Genomic DNA, 12846 nt, shown 5'->3' with positions numbered 1-12846 from the left:
GTTTCCAGAGCTCTTCAGTTCCAGAGGTTGCATTACGATCAGCGTTGACAGGAGGCTGCCTTCAACCGTTTACAGTGGTAAATATTGTGATCTTAAGTTCTTGTTATATTTTCATTCTAACCAGAGCACTGTTTGCTTGAATCAGCGCCCTCTCCCTTCAGTGTTCTCCTGCCTTCTGGTCTCATCCGCCCCGCTGCTCTTCATTCCTCTTTCCATTTCCCTCATCGCTGCTCTCGATCCCTCTCAGACCTGCGTCCACTACCAGTTCTCTCCTTCATCTTTTCCCCTTCCCCCCTCTTCCTTCTGCTCCCCCTGTTTCTTCCCTCTGTATCATCTCCTCCAAGCTCCCCTCAACAGAGGCTCTGAAATGGCCGAGAATCCAACAGACCATGAGCCAACTGAGAACCCCCTGGAGCGAGTAATCACCAACAGTAGCTGCACTTTATGCAAAGCTCACTGTTTCATGATAGCAAGATTTGTAAAGCACTTCAACGACCTCAAGGAGGAATTCCAAGCGGATAGCAAATCAAAAAGAAAAAAGCTAGAGAAGCAGAAAGCGGAGATCGAAGGTCTCAAGGAAAAATGCAACCATATGGAAGAAGCCATCACTCACATCGAAGCAATAACTCAGAGCATGCAAGCAGAGGCATCGACAAGGGCCAGCGTAAAAAAGGAGCCTCAACCCGATGATTCTGTCAACCAGTAGCTGTAAATTGATATATATCTTGTAAACTTTGGTTTCTAGCAGGCTTGTTTGTATGGCAATATAGCCTTTATCTTTTTCAAACTGCATTCCACAAGTCCACCAACAAGGATCAAGGGTCTGCGTACCCATTTTGGATCCTCCCCTCTCTGCTCCCTTTATCATATGTAATAGGACTTGTTCCTTGAAGTTTTTATAATACATAAGTAACCGATCGTGTTAAAAAGAAATATGTACATAGTCAACATATATAAAATATAAATAGTAGTTATAAAATAAGATATATTTTGTCATATAAATTAAGATGATAATGATTCATATACATATTTCAAAACTTTGTATTTAAATGTAATTGACAAAGTTCATATACGTATCAGAACAAAGAAACTATTCTTCAGAAATATATTTATATATAAAATCAATATTATATATATATATATATATATATATATATATATATATATATAGGTTTTAATAAAATTAAAAATAAGAATATTTATACATAGAGATATGTAAAATTTGTAAAAATATAAATAGCATTATTAACAACCATCTTAATTTTGAATCTTCCAAGTAAGGATAGACGTCAAATCTTTGGAAGTGAAAACATTTTCTCGAGTTTTAAACCCAAATAAAATGCCTACATCTTGGAAGATTTGATCCATCTCAATTTTTAAAGAATTTTTAATTAATATATTTTAACTATTATTTTAAAGAAATTAAAAGTAAATCCAATACAGTTTCCCTTTGTAGTGTGAAACTATTATGTAATATTTATGCTATAGTATATGAAACTTTATTATGTTACTATAATAAATTTTATTTTTAGTATTAACAAGGGCTACATAGTAGCTAGTGCTTACAAGCATAAACATAACTTAATTAAACTAAAAAATAATAAAGACAGAATTCATCACAAAAATAAAACAACTAACAAAATATTGTATTGTTGAATGCTATCACCAAAAATTAAGAAATATGATTAAATAATATATATATATATATATATATATATATATATATATATATATATATATATATCTATTAAATTTATTAAAATATAATAATAAGCTATTTTAAATTGAAAATATGGAGAAAAAACTATAATTCATGAAAATTGAAATAATAGAAAAATGAAAAGAAAAAAAAAATCAAAATAAAAAGGAAATAAATTTAAAAACAAAAAATTAGTAGCTAACAGAAATGGAAGAAGAGCCCATAATAAGAGCTCAACCAATCACTTTACAAATAAATAAATTTAAATCATAACAAGAAATGAATTTCTAATATTAAACTATGGATAAACTGCATAAATTTGTGGTCAAAGACAAATTAATACACAAGTCAAAACAAAATTAAAAGCATAATATAATAAATATCAATTCAAAACAATGTGAACATGGATAGAACATAGAGTGTTCAAAACTCTATTCATGGATATGAGTATTGAAAACTACATTGACCAATCTCACGTTTATGGATAGAGTATTCAAAACTACGTTGCCTAATATGGAGTAGATGCGGTGTAGAGATTCATTTGAAGAGATATTGTAGTAAAACATTAAATCAAAGAATAACTCTAAAAATATATAATGTTTATTCAATTAAAAAAAATAAGTAAATGTAATTTGTTTTTGTTTTTATTAATAAAATTACAAAGAGAAAAGTCCATGGGGTCTTGGATAGACGGTGATCAGGTGCTCTGTTAAGGCACTCTTTGGTGTGGAGTCACCGATTCAATTCCTCACCCTGATCAAGATGATATATTGGACATGATAAAGATGTAGTCCTCCTAAGCTTACAAAAATAAGAATATTTTTATATATAAAATGTGAAATATACATATAAAATATAAATATTAGCCATAAATTAATTCCATTTTATCATATAAATTAAAACCAATATACATCCATCTTAACCATAGATTTAGCAAGAGTCGAGAGGGATCAAGTCCCTTAAGATGCAAAACTCTTTTAGAGTGGAAATGTTGACTAACCAATTTACACTTAACATGAGAGAGAGACCACGTGTAATTTTTCATTGTTTAAATTACATTTTTAAATGTATAAAATGGATTCAATGTCTTCCAAATTTACTTGGGAACTTGGATTGTGTACGCTACATAGTTTAAACTTACAATTTGAACACGTCTTTGCTTGATTTCAAACAAAATTGACTAGAAAATATACTTAAAAAAGGGATACAATGAGACTAATTAAATTGTTTTAGCCATAAAAAAATTCCAATTGCTTTCAGATAGATATATATACCCCTCGATGAATGTGTAAATATTTGAGTTACTTTACTTAGTTACTTGGAACATTATGGACCATGTTAAAAATGTCTAATGTGAATAAGTTATGAACATGAATGTTTAATTTTATTAATAAAAGGAATTTAAATAGAGAGCCATAAAAATACGCGGAAAAGTAATGCTATAGTGAGTTTCATATTCAAGAATAGTTGAATAAAGTTACGGGAAGAGACACTTGCGAGCCCAAACTCACAAAATAGAAGAAATGATAGATCGACGACTTGAGAAATAGTCTCTTTGAGAGGGGAACCTCATTTACATCACATAAATGAACAATTATTGAATGATTCAAATGAGGATACCTCATTTCTATATATAGGAGTCTAAGGGGTCACAATATAATTAGAGCCTACATAACAATAATATGTAAGGGCACAACGATAACAATAGTGGGCTTTTATGGGGCACAACAATAACAATATGGGGGCTACATCACGAATAACAATAAGGGGGATACACTAGTATTATAGGGACCTAACATGCCCCTCTCCTTCAAAAAAGTGTTGTGCTCGATGCTTGAGTAGTTTTGGATGCTTTTGTATAAAATTATCATCCTCCCATGTGGAATATTTAGCAGGTAAGTTCTTCCACTTAATGAGATACTCTGAAATTGATCGATTTTGTAGCTGTTAGGTTCTTATTTTTGTGACTGCTTCAGGCTCCAATATGATTTTCCTTCTTTATTATGTTCTGGCAATATTGTTTGAACTGGGAGCTTGTCACCGATAACCTTCTTTAAGCATGAAACATGGAAAATTGAGTGTACTCGAGAAGATGCAGGCAACTCCAATTTGTATGCCATAGTTCCAATCTTTTGCAACACCTTATAAGGGCCATAATACTTGGGTGATAATTTATTATCCTTCTTAGCTTGCTTAAGGGACATTTGTTTGTATGGTTGTAGTCGTAAAAATACTCAGTCACCTACCTCAAAACTTCTTTCACTGTGATGCTAATCTACTTGTTGTTTCATTTGATTTTACGCCAGAGTGAGGTTATCCTTTAAGATTTGGAGAAATTTTTGTTGATTCCAAGGTGATCTTCCTTTGCTTGAATCTTAGAATTTTCTCTTAAAGATGACGTGATGGATGGTGGATGATATCCATAAAGTACCATAAATGGGGTCACTTTTGTTGCAGTGTGGAAGGAAGTGTTATACCACCATTCAGCCAGAGGTAACCACTTCACCCACTGTGTTTGTTTATCAAATACAAAGCAGCGAAGATATCCTTCCAAACATTTGTTCACTATCTCAGTTTTGCCATCAGATTGAGGATGATAAGATGAGCTATGAGCTAATTGAGTACGAAGGCAAGAAAACAATTTCGTCAAAAAATTTATAGTGAAAATGGGATCTTTGTCACTTACAATAATCTTTAGGGTTTCCATGTAGCTTTTGAATTGATTCCATAAATGCGAGAGCAATTGCAATAGCTTTAAAAGGATGAGATAATGCACAAAAGTGTGCATACTTGCTAAGTCTATCAACTACCACCATGTTGACACTCTTTCCTTCGTAAACCCGTGATAAAATCCATTGAGACCTCCTCCCAATGCTGAATTGGAATGACTAAAGGTTGTAGCAAACCCAGAGTCCTAATTGTCTCAACTTCATTTTTTCCGCAAACAAAACATTCTTCCAAAAACTTTTGAATATCATATTTAAGGCCATCCCACAAAAATCCTTCTTGACCCCGTGGTAAGTTTTTAAAAACCTGAGTGCCCTCCTAAGGAGGAGGTTTGCAATTCCAAAATAATATTTTGTTTGAGTTGAGAATTCTTACATAGATATAAACGATCTTAGTACCATAATGAATCATTTTTCCAGATAAATGTATTAGATGTACTGGGATCTTGCTGCAAATTTTGAATGAGTGTCCACACTTGTTCATCATTCTTCCATTCATTCCTTACTTCATTTATCCAATTAGGTTGGATAATAGAAATGGCACAAAACAATGCTTCCACATCCTCATCCTTTATTGAGAGTGCATCTGCAACAACATCTTACTTCCCTTTTTTGTAGATAATTTCAAATTCATAACCCAACATCTTTGTGACCTATTTTTGTTGCTCTTATAAAGATAATATTTGTTCCAAAATGTATTTAAGACTATTATGATTTGTTTTTACCTTGAGTATATTCCCATTAGATGAGGTCACCATTGCTTTAGTGCGTGTAGTATTGCCAACATTTCCTTCTCATAAATAGGTTTGTGTAATTATTTTCCCTTGATTGGATGACTTTCAAAAGCAATTGATCTTCCTTATTTCACTAAAGCAACACCGATTCCATTTCTTGAGGCATCACATTCCATAATTAAAAAAATTGTGAAGTCCGGTGTAGCTAAGACCAATGCTTGGCACATTCACTCTTTAAGATTTTCAAAAGGCCTTAGTTGCTTATGGAGTCCAAGAAAATGCATATTTCTTGAGAAATGTTGTTAGAGATGCTTTTATGCTTCTCTTCTCCCATAATTCTTAACGAACTTGCGATAATACCATGTCAATCGGAGAAATCCTTGAATATGCTTTAGCATTGTGGGAATTTTCCATTCCTTAATGGATTTAATTTTGTTAAGGTCTACCTTAACACCCTCAAGAGATATAATATGACTCAAATATTCCACCTCTTGTACTCAAAATAAACATTTGGATGTTTTTGCATATAATTGTTTCTCCTCCAAAATTTTGAGCACCCTATCAACATGTCATCATGATCCTTCCAATACTTGTTGTATATTAGTACATCATAAAAAAATACTAACACAAATTTTCTAAGGAAGGGTTCGAAAATAGAATTCATCAAACCTTGTGTTGTAGTGCCTACAACCACCCTCCAAATTGTTGTCTATGCTTCGATTTTGGAGCCTTCCTTTTTGTTGATATGAGCTTAACTTTGGCTATCGTCAAGTATTCATGTTTTGATTGAGACTTATCCCTTTCATTTGTGCTTGTGTTTGCTTGTTTTTACACTTAGTTGATCTTTATAACTCACAAGCTAACCTTCTAACTTGGCCTTACAGTAGTTCTGGGGTTACCTCCAGAAACTATGCAATCCATGAGGGCAAGCCAACCTTGAAGATTGGGATAGTGCAATCTAGGTTGGAAGTTCTACCTCGAGCTCAAAAACTGCATAGTCATGGAAGGAAGCCTATCACTGAGCCGGAAAGTTGCCCAGTTCTCCAGAATTGCGCAATATTTCCTGATAGTGTGCATGGAAAATTTCTAAAAAATCAAAAATAAAAAAAACAATCCCTAGAAAATATGGATTCATCATTAGTTTCCCAAAGGTGGCACAAACCCTATTTTTAGAAATTTCCGCCAAGTGTATTTTTTTCCTTTGATTTTATACATGCATGTCATAAACCCTAATTCACTCAAATATATTTAATATACACCTCTAGAGCTCATTTATACATTCAATCTTGGAGCTCTAGCATTCCCGAGGAGATAAATGAACCTTCGGTTGAGTTGTCGTTGCCTTTCTGGGTGAATTTTTCTTTCGTCACCTTTTGTTGCTTTTCCTATCTTTTTTTTTTTTTTCGCTTCTATGATTATTGTTTTGCTTGTTTCTTTTCGTGGTTGTTGGATTTTTAACGTGTATTAGCTTGTAGAAATGTTGTTTCAGTTTTTCGTTTGCTTTTCATAAGTGTCACATTGATTATCTTGCTTTTGCACACTAGCAATCGTGGTTGTGATGACTCTCCTCACACATTTGTTTTTCCTTCTGATTGTCAAGTTTATGCACTTGATTCACATTGATTCATCTATATTTATGGAGATATGCACTCAAACTCACATCATCACTTAGATATTCTTGTTTCCATCACTTCCACTGGGCATACCCACACTTTCCTTGCCTAGTTTTCACAATTCCGAGCTGGGCATTGCTCAATCAAGAAGCACAAGTTGAGGCTTAGCCTTTGATACCACACATTGTGTAGTAAAGGTTAGCCTAACTATGCAATGCATAGTTCCAGGGTTCAATCTGCCCCTTGACCACTGAGACTGCGTAATGTGCACTCTCTCCCATTCACTGTCTAGGTTGGATTTTGAATTGCGCAGCCTCAAGCCTCAGGATCCACCTTAGCTGCTAGGAATGCATAATGCGTAGTTACCACTTCTAGTATCCCTCACTTACCTAAGAAAATTGCACAATTTTTCTCACCAATGCACCGGTTTTCTCCCTGATCTTGCTGTACAGATAGATTTGCAAAAGGATAATGTTTGCTTACCATGAGTGTCTTTTTTGTCCCATTGGTACCACACTTATTGATCATTTCTCTCCAGCAGTCATTGTTACCATGGAACCCAAGAGAATTGCTTCAAAATATACCACTAAGAGCAGTATCAGGGAAGCAATTAAGCAAACTCTAGTAAACTTGCTATTTTACTCGGACACGCAATTGTATGTAGAAAAGGACTGAGATCTTACATGGAAAAAAGTTAATGAAGCTTTTTCAGCAAAGGAATCCACAACAAATCTAGAGGACCAATAGGTATACATTAATGTCTAGATATCAGGGATGCATGCATATATCCTACCTTCCCATGTGCAGATGTCATCAGTTGGATTGTATCACATATTGATGTGAAGACCATGACTTTGAGCAGTACCAATGGATGGAGGCTTGCTACTTTTCTGGCAGCAAATTACCAACGTATGTACCATTTGTTTGATCCAGAAACATGCATGGATTCACTCTTCTATGCCACCAACAATTATGTGGTCACGAGGTATGTTGTTAAGAGATGGGTGAAGGAGCTATCAAAGTTTCCGATAGATGCCCACCAACACATATAAGACAAGGTCTCTCGGGAGGTCCTATCAGTTGTTGATCATCTTAGCCTATAGAATCCATGGTCAGTAGAGCATAGAGACCTTTGTGGAAGGGTGGGAAATCCTTCTGAACTAGGTAGTGAACAATGGAATGTCACTCAACTAGTTAGATTTGTTCGCTCAATAGATAAGGATCCATGTAGGCAACACCCTGAATCCTCCCAAGGGTGAGAAAGCAAGAGTTTATATGTCTCCATATTTACTGGATGCAATCTGTGCACTTAATGCATTCCCTAGTATGAACTGGGCTTGGTCACCTTGAGAACTTGTCGTAAATCCACTAAAATCTGCTCTTGAATTTCATCCAATGAGGGTTTATGGAGACGCTAACTGATCACTTCCTCATCTCGCTATATAGGATGATATTTGAGGAAGAACCACCTTGCAAGTCGCCTGTGGTAATGGAGGCAATACCAGAGATTGCAGATTGGTGTTTCTCACTGGATGGCACCTTCCTTAGAGTGTTCGGTGGAGAGAAGTCAGCACATGTTTTTCCAAGGTATGCCACCAACAGGTGTGTCATGCAATAAGTGTCGTATCATCTCACTACAGTATTATCAATTTCTTTCCACAGGATGAAGAAAGCACCTTGGTGAACTCTTCCTATGAAAATTGGATTGTATGAGATAAAGAACTTGAAAGTCGCTGATACCGAAGGAAAGGTGATAGAGAAGTTTGCATTCGATACTCAAGACTTTAATCCATATGATCCCCATGGTATTTGTAAGAACAACTGTGTGAGAATTCACTTTCAGTGGCTTAGCGGGACATTTCATTGGCAGGAAGAGGATCCATCGAAGAATTTTTATAATGCCTCCAAGACCTGTGAGTTGGTCAATTTTGCAAGAACTTCACAGGTCACTCCACAGAAGGCAACAACTCAAGAAGAAATGCTAGCAGAAGGGAGCAACCCCGTGCACGATAAAGGAAAGAGAAAGGTTATGCACATTCCAGGGGGAGAAAGAAGCCACAATATGAAAGTGAATCCAATTGTTATGAAAGTGGATTTAGCAATTGAGGCAACAAGGAAACAAAGGATGTAGAGAGAATAACGGAGGAAGAGGAAAGAGTAGTAGAGGATGTTGGAGGAAAAAAATCAGAATCAAGAACAAGAAGAGAAGAAGAAACAAGAACAATAAGAAAGGCAACACGCAATAGTAGAAGAAACAACATGGAAACAAGATGAAGAGCAAGAATGACACTGAAAACCAACAGAGGAGGAGAGCGAACAGATGTAGGATTAGGAGCTTCCTTAGCAGATTGAACAATCGATAGAGATTGATGATATAGAAGTGGAACTAGAGTCTAACACCATCCTCCCACATCTACCCAAGTAACCGGCCAATCGGGGTAAACATGCAACAAGAGGCTACTATGATTATATTCAACCTCCTATGTGAACTTAAGGAAATCGAATCGATGGAAACACAACATACAGACCTTCCACATCAGCTACAAAACCCTTGAGAACCATCCCAACACTTCATCTAGCGAGCCCCTAGGTCCCATTGAAGTTTTTGATCACTTAACCTCTAGACTCTCTCATGTTATAGGCATGCTAGCATCCAAGAGGCTTTGGACGCTCTCTTGACAAGGCATGCTAGTGTCTAGGGACTATTTTGTTCATTTTTGTGCCAGCGTCCCCAAGATTTAAGCCAATTTTCAGGCCCAGAGCCTAGGTCGCTTCCCATAATGGAATGACACCTTCAAAAGAGTAAAATAACAAGGAAACAATGATGCAAAAGTAAATACCTGAACAAGCCCTTAACTGGACCCCTATTAGACATGACAAGAATTTCGTCAAACATATCACAAATATGTAATCTACAGGTGTAAACAATAGACTTAAGCATAAGAGTCTCATAATTATCTAGGAGTCTCTAAGAACCAGTGTTCCCTCATATCGTTTATTGCATTATCATTTATTAGGTCATAGATACATTGTCCATTCATTCACAAGTAAAAACATGATGAGATCCATACATAGCCAATGTCATGAAACCCATACATAACCAACATAATAGTAGTATAAATACCAATGAAATCACAACCATATGATCTACATATAAATCGGTATAATACTCATAGAAATACAAGGAGAAATAACCTCATATTGATGATACAAAATCTAAACTCGGGATGGGACTACCACATTCCACCTGACCATAGAATGGTTGAGCCAAATCTCTCTTCATCCATTCACCCCCATGTCATATTCTAAGCATGAATATGGGACTCAAACCAAAAGAACCAACCAAGGCATCCCAAGGCTAAACCACCTCACCCTCATCAATAGAAATCAAGCTTTACTGTAATCCATCCCATATCACTAGGCCAACACATTAAAGATGTCATAACAGGCTTTACCATGATCTCCACTTGATCACTAGGCCAAACAATCATGGATTCCATCGAATTTCTCCACTCACACAGTGAGGAATTTTCTTGTCTCGTAGTCTCTCAAGATTTACCGCAATCCAATCCCAGATCACTAGGCCCTAAACCAAGAACCGCTCTCTGAGCTTTACTGCATATCCCAAAATCGGGATTACTGGACCCAACGAATAGCAATCCACCTGTTTTATTTAACGTATATCTTTCCATTCACGGAAAGGATTCCTAGGCCCACTGAGGCAACACAATCTTGGCTTTTTTCACAACCCATAGTCTGGGGTTCACTAGGCCAGTGGCTTTACTGTGATCCACAGTCGGGTTCAGGGACCACTAGGCCATGCGCTCTATCATTCGGAGATCCACATCACTCAGCTTCGAATCCATCCAGCAATGCGGCTCAACCAAAACATGAGAACCTCATCACACCATGGCTATTCGGAAATTGAAAGGCTAGGTTGAAAACACTGTCACACTTGGCAAAACCCATGCCATAATAGAAAAATAACCACATGCAATGCCATGCATGCGAAACCTAGTAAGGAAAATGCACATGAAAATTGATACTCACAAAGAATACTGTTGTAGCTGCTTGATCCTGCTCTTTCTTGCTTGATCTTTTGTTCCTCTTTCCTTCTTTTCCTTCCTTTATCCAATGCCAAAATTCTCCTATAAAAATCTAAGTGTCCAAGAGTGAGAGATAGAGAGAGAATAATGAGATAGCTTAAAAATTGAACTAACAAAAAGTTACCAACTAAGCCTGAGAAGCCTTTTTATCAACAAGGCCTTTATTTTCTTCATTTTCCATTATTTTCCTTCATTTTCATCCTCACATGCAACTTGTGACCTTTCACCTTCCTTTTCTCCTAATTTCCTTTATTTTAATAAATAAATGTGCCAAAAATGTTATTTTGCTTTTCCAAAGCCTTAGACATTGTCTTTGCCAATTTATTTAGTCATAATAAACTGGTGAACACCCACACTAGGATGTCTTGCCCAACATTCAGCTTCGAATAAGAGTCGCATCAACCGTGGTTATTATTTTGCCTTTATTACATGGAATTTTCACCAGGGCTATTACACGAAGCCGTAAAATCAGGATGTTGACCTGATGCCTAGCACACAACGGGTCATTATTCAGTCTCCACCACCTCCAGCGACAGTCTCAGCTCCAGGCGAGGAAGGGGAAGTTATTCCTCTTGACAATGATCTAGTTATGGACATGTACAATTTGTGGTAAGATGAACTCTAGAAGAAGATTGTACAAGCACATAAGAAGCATTTTCTAGATGAACTCACGTCTCTTGCTTTTATGAGAGAAAGGATAATTGTGGCCGACATTAGGAGAGATCCTGAGGCCATTGCCTCAGCCAACTTGGCCTTCGTAGGTGCAGCAAATTCAAACACTCAGTGTTTGATGGTCAATAATAAGCAATTGGAAAAGAACTTGCAGGTTTCCAGGCAAGAGGTTGAACAACTTTGCGCAACATCTCAAAATGCAACTTTCACATAGGTCCACTTGGAGGAAATGAAAGTAGTGATACTTAATGAAGTATAGACACTTGGAGAGACCCTGCAGGATCTCTATGAGGAGCCTTTTACCATGCATAAGGAAGTTGTCTGCGTGCTTGTCTTGCAGCCGCAGTGTAAAGACTTTGTCAAAACTCTAAAAAATGTGCAAGTTGCAATCACGGACGTGCATGCATGGACAATGCGATACAAAGGGGCACCACTTGTCTTGGGTAAGAAAATGAAGCCAAAGGAATAGCTGGAGAAAGTAAGAGTACATATGATGATCCAGAACGACAAACAGATTGCGTCATTCATTGGTAACATTCAGGCCTTGTATGCACGGATATACAATAGTTTGGGTTCCTTGGTGAAGACCCACAAGATCCCATCAGTTGGCTCACTGAATAAAGCCAAACGAAAGAACTAGGCTAGGAAGGAGATAAAGGAATACTAGGAGAAATTGGGACAAATTTCCACCAGGGAGGACTTGGAGGTGAGTAGAGAGAACATGCGCATCTACATTGGTGGCCCTATCCAAGTGCAAACAAATTTGATCATGCTTCAGAAGGAAGTAGAAACTGGTTCCAAATATTTGTACCTAGATTCCATGGAGGCTAGAGTCCGCTTCCATCTAGACATTATCACACAATTTTGGGGTGTAATCGCACAATACCAAGCTTGGCATCACTATGTGACTGAAAAACATCAAGTGCAATATGGTGAGCTATAGTTTCCCCAAACCCAAGCATCATAGTGTTGTGTCTTGTTAGGTTGTCAAGTTGTCTCTACCCTATTTTGTCTTATTTGGGGTATGAGTGTAAAAATTAATATTATTTGTAATTAATTGTAAAGTGGAATTCCAAGTGTCAATGTTGGTATGTGAAGAGTCATGATGAAATGTAATGGTCATTTTGTAAAGAAGTTGAAGAGTCATGAGGGCAATCCAAAAGTCACAAAGGGGAGTTGAAGGGTCACCCCCTATTGTTATAAATATAACCTCATAACTCATGTAAAGGGCTTTTGGGAGCCAATCTTTTGGCTAGGCTTAGGCTTAGAAAGAGCTTGGGAGTTTTGTGAGAGCCT

Source organism: Pinus tabuliformis, chromosome 9 (assembly GCF_031772625.1).
Source record: "Pinus tabuliformis cultivar Carrire ecotype Pingquan chromosome 9, CPIR1, whole genome shotgun sequence".
NCBI lineage: Eukaryota > Viridiplantae > Streptophyta > Pinopsida > Pinales > Pinaceae > Pinus > Pinus tabuliformis.
The sequence above is the reverse complement of the archived record's forward strand: the minus strand, read 5'-3'. Positions refer to the sequence as shown.